A 9,434-nucleotide genomic window follows, 5' to 3' on the forward strand; every position below is an offset into this window, starting at 1 on the left:
CCTTACAAAAAAAATATTAATTTATACTCTTATAATTATATAACTCTACTCCCCCATGATAATATAATATGAATGGACTAATTTGCCTCTACTAATTAATTTTAAAGTTTTTTGACTAATTTACCCCTACTACCAACATAACAATATTTGGGCTAATTTGTCCTTATGAATAATTTAAATTCATACTGACTATTATATAACCATACTCTCATATAATAATATGATAATAAGTGGACTAATTAGCCCCTACTAATTATATTAATTTTTTGACTAATTTATCTATATTCATTATTTTAAATATTTTGACTAATTTATCCCTTTTAATTAATTTTAGTTTTTTGACTAATCTGCTATACTAACATCATAATAGAAGGACTATATATCCCTTGAACCAAATTATCCTTACTAAACTTATTTTCTAAACCAAATTCTATATAAATACAAAACCTAACTTAGCTTATTTTGTGAATGAAAACTTCACTAAGTTCAAACTCGGTCCAAAAAAAATCTTCTATATTAGTGTGAGTTTGGCTCATTTAAAGTTCTTAAATGGGTTAGATTTTAATCAATTTAACCCTAACTTAGCCAAAACTGGCCCATTATTTAATTGCATTTTAAATTTATGTTCAAAAACTTGATCAAAATCTATTTTTAAGGGGTCGAATGGACTGAATTTGAGTGAATGCAAATTTTTACATATCTAAACCCTTGATCTACTTTATAATTCTAAAGTTTCAAACTATTTCTATTTTGTAAAATTTATAAATATTAAATTATTTTATTGATATTTTATAAAAAATATTAAATTATTTCATTAAAAAAAATCTACAAATTAAGGGGTGTTTTGGTCATTAAAATAGCTATTCTATCTCATCCAAGTTCCAACCAAACACAAGATGGGATTATTTTCCAACATATCCTATCCAACTCAGAACCAATTAAACACTAGATAACTTGGATAATTTATCCAAGAATGACTCCGCCCAAGAAGATTGCAATTCCAAGTTTTTCTATTCCGAAATCAAGCAGAGGAGAGTGCAAGGGGTAATTCATCGAATAAAAGCCATGAATGGCACTTGGGTTGATACGAATGACGATATAGCAAATGAAGTTATATGGTACTTTTCCGATTTGTTGTCTGAACCTGTGGGTACTTTCTCTGAGTTATTGCACTTAATTCCATCCATTATTACGAGAAAGGAAAATCGGCGTTTAGAGGCTAGTCCATCTATGGAAGAAGTTAAACGAGTAGTCTTTGAAATGGACAGTGAGAGTGCAGCTGGCCCTGATGGTTTTACGGGTAAGTTTTTTACTTTTGCATGGGAGGTTGTTGCTCAGAATATCTATAATGCGGTATTGAGTTTTTTCTATGAGGTAGAGTTATCTCGCTTTATTACTTCAACCTCTATTATTCTAATTCGAAAAATGCCGAATCCTCAGGTTTTTTCTAAATTTAGATCTATTGGCCTTTGTAATTTTATTAAAAAAGTTTTGTCCAGAATCTTGGCTGATAGGGTGACTTTGATTTTGCCAAAATTTGTCTCACCCCAATAGACTAGTTTTGTTAAGGGGCGCAATATAATAGAAAATTATTTACTAACCCAAGAAATGATGTCGAGTATTAGGAAAACATCTACAGGGTGTAATGTAGCTTTAAAACTAGATATGTCTAAGATGTATGATCATGTATCATGGTTTTTTCTTATCAATGTCTTGAGAAGATTTGGTTCTGGGGAGAGATTCATAGACATGATATGGAGACTGGTCTCCAATGTGTGGTTCTCGATTATCATTAATGGGGTATCATATAATTTTTTTAAGTCCAGTAGGGGTTTACGGCAGGGAGATCCTTTATCATCGGCTTTATTTATTATTGGGGTTGAGGTTCTATCGAGAGGTCTGAACAGCCTGGCATTGTAGACACCAAATTTTTGGTGTAATTTCTTTTACTTTTTTATTCTCATTTGTCGTGGTTGCTTTTAGTTTTTTTAGTTTCTAGTTTCTATTTTAATTTTTAAGTTTTAACGTAGAAAAATCATGGAAAAAGAGGAAAAAAGGAAAATTGTTCACAAAAATACGTTCAAATTTAATTTTTTGGCATTTTGGTTTATTTTTGTTAATTTATTTTGAAAAAAAAAAAAAGAAAAGAAAAAAAAATGATGAGAAATGATGAAAAATGAAAGAAAAGATCGAAAATGGTAATTTTGTTATTTTTAGTTTGTTTATTTCGATGTGTTTGTAATTAAAATTGTGGTTTTTATTATTATTTAGTTTTACTATTATTTTTGTTAAATAATTAAAAGAAAAAAAAAAAACAAAGAAACAAAAAAAAAAAAAAACAAAGAAAACAAAAAAAGAAGAAAAAAAATCAAAAAATCACAATTCCATTTCTGCCGGATGATCTTCTCCTCTTAAAGACTCCACCTCTCTCAACTGCGAACCATTCCCTATCCACTATCACACCTAAAAAAACAACAACAACACTTCACTTCCATTTTCCTGCCTTGGTATCATCGACGAGAGTGAGAAAGAGGGAGCCGAGCCTCTTGATTCTTTTCTTTCGGTCCGTAAACTAGAGAGGGAAGAGAGAGACTTGCGATTTAGCCTGTCTTCCATCCGTGAGCTGGAGAAGAGCTTGAGATCAGATTTCCCTCATCCAGCCGCAAGCCAGAGCAAGGGAGAGAGGGAGAGAGCTAGCGGTCTGCATTTTTCTGGACTGCCGAGGGGAGGAAAATAATTTCTGCTGCTAATCGTGTGTGTGTACTCCAAGCTGAGGTAATTTCTGGAATTAAATTGACTAGTTAAGGGTAGGAGGTGTTGACTGTGGGCTTGCATGTGGTGGTTGTGTGGTTAGATGTTAGATTAAGTCACAGAAAAATCTGATGTTGAAGGAACTGTGGTTGCCGAGAGCTTAAGCTGGAAATTTGCAACTTTATTTGACCAACTCATGATAATCTGAGTTAGTTATGTGCTTAGCTAGCTGGAAACTAAATGATTATGCTATACGCGAGGGTAATCAGTTCGGATTAAACAAGAACAGAAAATGAAACAGAAAACTGGTTGCATGCATGTCAACCGAGAGAATTGGATGAAATTCTGGTTAGATGTTTTTTTTATGACATCCGAAATTGGTTTTGGATTAAATCTGATGGGTAGCTGTTTGTTTGATCATGCATGTAGCTGAATACGGGTTGCATGTTGGTTTTAAGCCGTGACTAATAATTTGTGGCTGAAGGGAATTTTGATATATAAAAAAAATGTGAGTTGGACCTAAAGTGAGAAACCGAGAGCTTGCATGTTGTTTTGCAGCTTGTGATTCTAGTATAACAGAAATTTATGTTGGTAAGGCATAAAAATCGTTAGCTTTATGTGTCAAGTGAAGGTTAGTTGCAGCAATTATTTCTACGTTTTGAGTTCCTTCCTATGTCTTTGCTTGTTCGATTGTCAAAATTTTGTTTGTTTAGTTCTAAGTTCGGATGTTATATCAAGAAAACTTGGTTAAGGTATGTGATTGGATCTGAATTTGGTGTTGGAAGTTGGAACAAAATTGCAGCAACAAGATTGGAGCTGTTTGTTTTATTGCCGCAATGATCATTTGATTGGTTACTAAGGTTCCTGTTATGTGCAAGTTTCAGTTTTGTTTGTTAATTGGTGTATCCTGAGCATGTTTGCCACGGGCCTTTTCTCTTGCATCTTTGCTGCAGTTTTTCATAACTAGTTGTCCTTTTGAATGTGCTAAAAATGTTACGGTTCCTCCTTGTTTCACGGTTTGAACTTTGATGAATCTGGTTTCATCATTGTCTCATGGCCAAATAGGAGGAAAGTTGCAGGTGCATGCCTTTTGGTTTGTGTTTTAAATTCAGTATTCAACCTCATTAGAATGATTAGATTTGGCGTTTAAATTACTTGGCTTCTAACGAAGTGGATAACGCTGATTTTTCTGTGCTTGGTCAAGAAACCAAGGAAATTGCAGCAGTTTTATATCCAGTGCTGCACGCTTTCTCTACCTGAATTTTGTGCTTCAAATCCTAAAGTTTCGTGTTGCAAAGTGAGATGATTAGGTGGTTGTCTTGTTGCTTTAGTTCATATTGAATTTGAGTGTGTTTAGGAGCTGTGGAAAGCTTTGCGGATAAGAATTCCGAAAAACTTTGCTGCACTTTCCTTTTCTCTGTCGATCAAAAATCAGATTTGTCGTCTTAATCCTGCAAACAAAATTTCATGTTTTGATTTGGGTCAATAATTTCTGGTTTGGTGAACTTGTTTGTATGATGAAATGGATGTATTTGCTGCTAAAATTGCTGAAGTTTTGGAAACAAAAGGGCAGCAGCATGCGTTGGTTCTTGATTTGCAGAAGAGCTTCTACGTTGTTTGCATGAGTCTGCATGAATATGACTTCCAAAAATTGCCTCTAAACCCCCTCAAGTTTTACCTTATGCTTTTATGACCCACAAATTTGAGAAAACTAATCAATTGGGTCCCTGTGATTTTTGCAGCAATGCATTATGGCCCGAGTACATTCCATGTTCTTGAAATCGAGTCCTAAAGTATTTGCAACTTGAACTATTATTAGCCTTTCTCTTTGCCCTTGGACCCTTGAAGTTCTTAAAAGTGTTTGATTAAGCTTGAATGCTTGGTTAATGTTTACAATTGAGTCTTTGGCAGCACTAATATTTCAATTCAATTGCTTGTTTGCCTTCATTGGTTATCATGTTTTGCTAAGGTGATGCTTAATGCATGGATTGTGAAACTTGGTGTCTAAATGAGCTTGTGTTCGCCTATCTTCTTGAATTTTCTGAAATAAATTGGCTTTGGCTTTTTTTCTTACTCTTGGACTGTCAAATTTTCTAAAATGTTTTAATTGGCTTTGAATGCTTGATTAATGCTTGCATTTGGGTCCTTGGTGGATTCCTTTATTGAAGACTATGTATTGTTTGATTTCATTTAAATTGCAATTAGGAGAGATTTGGTGACTTTGTTATATTTTACTATTTGAGGTACCGTGACCTTTTTATTATTTTGAAGCCATTTTTCTTTCATTTGGACACCATTCCAAGGGGGCGGTATAATCTCTTTTATCTTTTTGTCTCTCCTATGTGATCCAATGTGCTAAGTGAATTGCATGTCTACTTTGCTTTCCTAGCTTTTCTTTAATTCCTTTTACTTATGTCATTTACTTTTTGTTTTCATTAAGTTATTCTTTTAATGGGGTATGTGTACACCTCTTGGTTTGTAATAGATAGGGCTTTGGCGAGCAATTTGGTTCATTTTCCCTTTCCCTCTTTTGTTTTAGTTAGTGAATGTAATAGATAGGGCTTGGAGGAGCATTCAATGAAGACCTATCGAAGACGTGTGCCTAGCTAGCAAATGTAATAGTTAAGGCTTTAATTGTCTTATGTGTCTTGCATGCTTAGTTACTACGTGTTAACTTGCTTTGTTAGGGCCTTGCATCTAGTCGAGCATGCTAAATGCTATGTGCTACGTGTTTACGAGCATTTTGGCATGTCTACTTGCTTTCATAACCATGAGTGAATGGAATGGATGAATGTACGTTTCCGCTAGTCCAACGCTAGTCGGAATTAATAGAATGGGCTAGTCCAACGCTAGACCCTTAGGGATTTCCCCTCATTAGCATATCATTTGCTTGTTCACCACATATCATGCATTTTTCTTAGTTTTATCATTTTGCATGCCCCTCGAACCCCTTTTCCTCCATTTTAGGATTTTTGCACTTCATACTAGTCATAGGGTTCATTTGCCTGAAGAGTCCCCTTAAATATGGGATATAGACGAGTGTGGCTTTTTCTAAGCCTTAGCACGCTTGTATTTCCTCTATCAAAGGGGCAAATTGAGTCACGATTTAGGTCTCCCCGTACCCAATATGCATGAATTCCCTAGGCTCATGCATTCTCAATCCACTCTATCATTACACTTTCACTTTTGTCTCATTTGAACACATGCACCCTTTTATCACTTTCACTTGCACACGAACACTTTTTTTATCTTCACTTGCACACGAACACTCTTATCTACACTCGCACACGAGTACTTTCACCCTCGTTTGCACACCGATATTTTCGCACTTTTCTTTAAGTTGCATACATGCATTTTTGCCCACTTGCACTTGGAGTATATATATATTTGCATTCAAAGACATTTGCACACCTCCACTTGTATCGTATTTTTATCAATCTTCTCACTTCACACAAACTCACACTTTCACATGGCATGCATTTCACTCATTTTTCACGTCATTTAGGTTTAGGTGTGACCTCTCCAAAAGGGTCATTATTGGGCTTCACAATTAATGTGATTGGCACCACTCAACCTTTGAAGAGAAATTTCCCCCAATCCCCCTAGGTCTAGGTTTTTGCATTCATATAGACATATCCAATACGCGATACATACCTTGGGTAGAAAAATTAGGAAATTGGTTAAGTCGCGCAACTAGCCTTGGCTAGGTCAAAGGGGTGCCTTGGATTCTATCCTTGCCTTCCCCTTTGTCAAACGTGACCCCCGAACCTTTTTCTTTGGCTTACGTGGACTAGGAGTCGTTTTAAAAAGGGTTTTGCTACTTTGTCTTTTAAAAACACTTTTTGGGTGACTTGGTACACCCCGAATCTATACCAAGTGGCGACTCCGTTTTCATATTTAAAAAACCCTTTTTAAAATTTCATTTGGCCAAATCGTCGCTTTCCAAAGTCCCATGGCCTTTTTACTTTTCATTTTGCACACGTTCACACCACACTTCACACATCACAATCCACACATTTTCATTCGAAAAGTGGGGCGCGACAGTTGGCGACTCCACTGGGGACTTCCTAAGTGGGTCCAAGCATTTTGACTTAACCATTCGTTTCCTTTTTCTACCCTTTCTATGCATAGCATGTGGATATTAGGATTGCATTTTTCATTTTTAGGACCTTTTGTCTTATGCACGTAATCAAACCATGAATGTATGTTTGAATGAATGTTTACTTGTTATCTCGCGCTTGCATTGCATTTGGGGGGGTGTGTGTCACCTTTAGAGCCTCGCGTGGTTCTCAACCCCTTCCCTCAAAATAGGGGAACACTTCATACGTGCATGTTTACTTGCTTTATCCCATTTTATTTTTATTTTCGTGGGCGTTTCCCACACCGCCTTGTAGGATTAGGATCGATTGCCTTGGGTAGGCGGCTGGTGTGCTCTGCGCCCATAGCGCTACCTAAGGGATCAATCGAGCCACCGATCGAAGGCCCTGGGAGTGATGACCCTTCGCCTTTAGGTCTGAAGGCTTGGGAGCCGAAGCTTTATCGAGTCTAGGCATTAGTGAACCCCAGCCTCATGCATCCATATTAGCATTTTCCTAGGCTAGAGTCAGCCTCACCCTATTTTAAGCACATTAGGCACGAGGGAAGGGGTTCCACCCCTTTTACTTGCTTTATTGTATTTCTTCTTCTTAATTGTTCCCAATGTGTTATGTGTATTATCAATTGCACTAACCATTTCTTTTGTTTTCTTGGCTTGCATTCATGTGCCTTAGCAATAAGAGGCCTCTTGGGCACTCTTTTAGTGACTCACCCACTAGATAGCTCACATGTCTAAATTTCAGTCTTTGCACTTACTTTCCAGTAAATACATTTCATGTTTAGACCTTTTCCCCCCGTTGCATTATTTATGTCCTTTAGCTCACATTTCATGTTTGTCACATATTTACATAGCTTTAATAAACTGGCATCATGCATAAACCCTAGAAAGGGAATGCCATTTAGGGGATCCCGTGTTAGGAATAAACCACCCCATGTCTCGGATATATAATCCAAATGAGACTTGCACGTTTACCTTTCTCGTACCGTCCGAAGGGGTAGTGCACAAGGTAAGGTAAAGATCCGATCATTTTCATGATGCAATTTTTTGAAATATGAGCATCTAATAATCACTTTTTGGCCATTTTCTCAAAATTGGTAAAATTCCCTTGCGTAAAAGGACGTTAATTCGAAGAAAATGATTCCTCATTGTTGAGACGATAAATATAGAGGCCAAATTTTGATTTTAGAAGCTCATAGACCAAGGCATTGTAATGATTTCTTGAAACCACCCAGTGGGCGAATAATTCAATCGATTTTTGAACAAATCATCCATTTTATCCAATCCATTTTTGTCAATTCATTCAATTTTAGTTCAATCTAATCATTTTTGAATAAATTCATTTCATCCAATTCATTTGACCAATTTACCCTTTTTAGGGTCATCCGGTCAATTTTTGAATAAATCAATTCATTTGACCAATTTACCCTTTTCAGGGTCATCCGGTCGATTTTTGAATAAATCATCAATTCATTTGACCAATTTACCCTTTTAGGGATTTGGCCGATTTTTAAAATAAATCATTAACTCCATTTCATCTCTTTGGCCAATTTACCCATTTTTAGGGCGAAATCAAGTTGATTTTGAAGAGATCATCAATTTCATTCAATTCAGTTGACCAAGTCTATCTATTCGATCAATTTTGAATAAATCGTCAATGTTATCCAGCTTACCTATTTTTAGATCAAAGCAAGCAATCCGTTCCGACTTCGTCCTCATGTTTTAGGGCAAATGTCTCTTCTCACTCCAAGTGGCCAAATTTTTCAAATCATTCCTCACACGATCAGTCGATCGGATCCATCAGGTATTGTATAGTGCCTGCTCTGGAGGACTGCATTTTCATGCTAGGCCTACCCTTGGCACAAAAGGGTTCCCCCGTAGGACATGCATCCGAATTTTCTGAATATCTACTAACTCTTGTCTTTTTCTTTTCCTTTTCTTTATTTTTATTGGAATAACTAAGCGAGGGTTAAATCTAAAGGCAATTTTTCAAAATTTCTCAGGTAATATTTAAATATAGCTTCTCGTCGAAGCCCCATCATAACACGATCCCGTAGTCAAGCCCAGAGGAGTCGTGTAAACATGAGTTCTCAACCGGAACAGTCAGATAGGTCTGCTACTACCGCTCAACCCGAGACTGCAAGTTTGGGGATTCAGTTGACTGAGATGCTTTACCAAGTTTGGAGAGATGGCGTCTGAGATGGCCGCCCAAAGGAAGTTGAATGATGAGCTAATTAGCAGTGGAGTTCAACCTGAGCCTGAACCCGTCAGTCAGCCGGAGCCAGAATCGTTTGGCATAGCCACGACTCAAACCACTTTTGCTCCACCTTTCATTATTGCACCCGAAGAAACTTTCACCTATCCCACCACAAATTTGTCATACACTTACCCTCCTCATCCTTCATTTTTTCTTACTCACACGCGAGGTCCACCACCCCAAATCACTTCAAATATACCACCTGAGCCACATACCTTTTATTACCCTGCTGCTGAGCCATTCCTGCCGGACCATATTGTTCAAACCAAGGCAGAAATGGGGGAATCTTCTGCTCCCGTTGATATAAAGCTGCTCAAACGCCTTGATCGTTTC

The sequence above is a fragment of the Coffea eugenioides genome, unplaced genomic scaffold (assembly GCF_003713205.1).
Source record: "Coffea eugenioides isolate CCC68of unplaced genomic scaffold, Ceug_1.0 ScVebR1_2337;HRSCAF=3350, whole genome shotgun sequence".
NCBI lineage: Eukaryota > Viridiplantae > Streptophyta > Magnoliopsida > Gentianales > Rubiaceae > Coffea > Coffea eugenioides.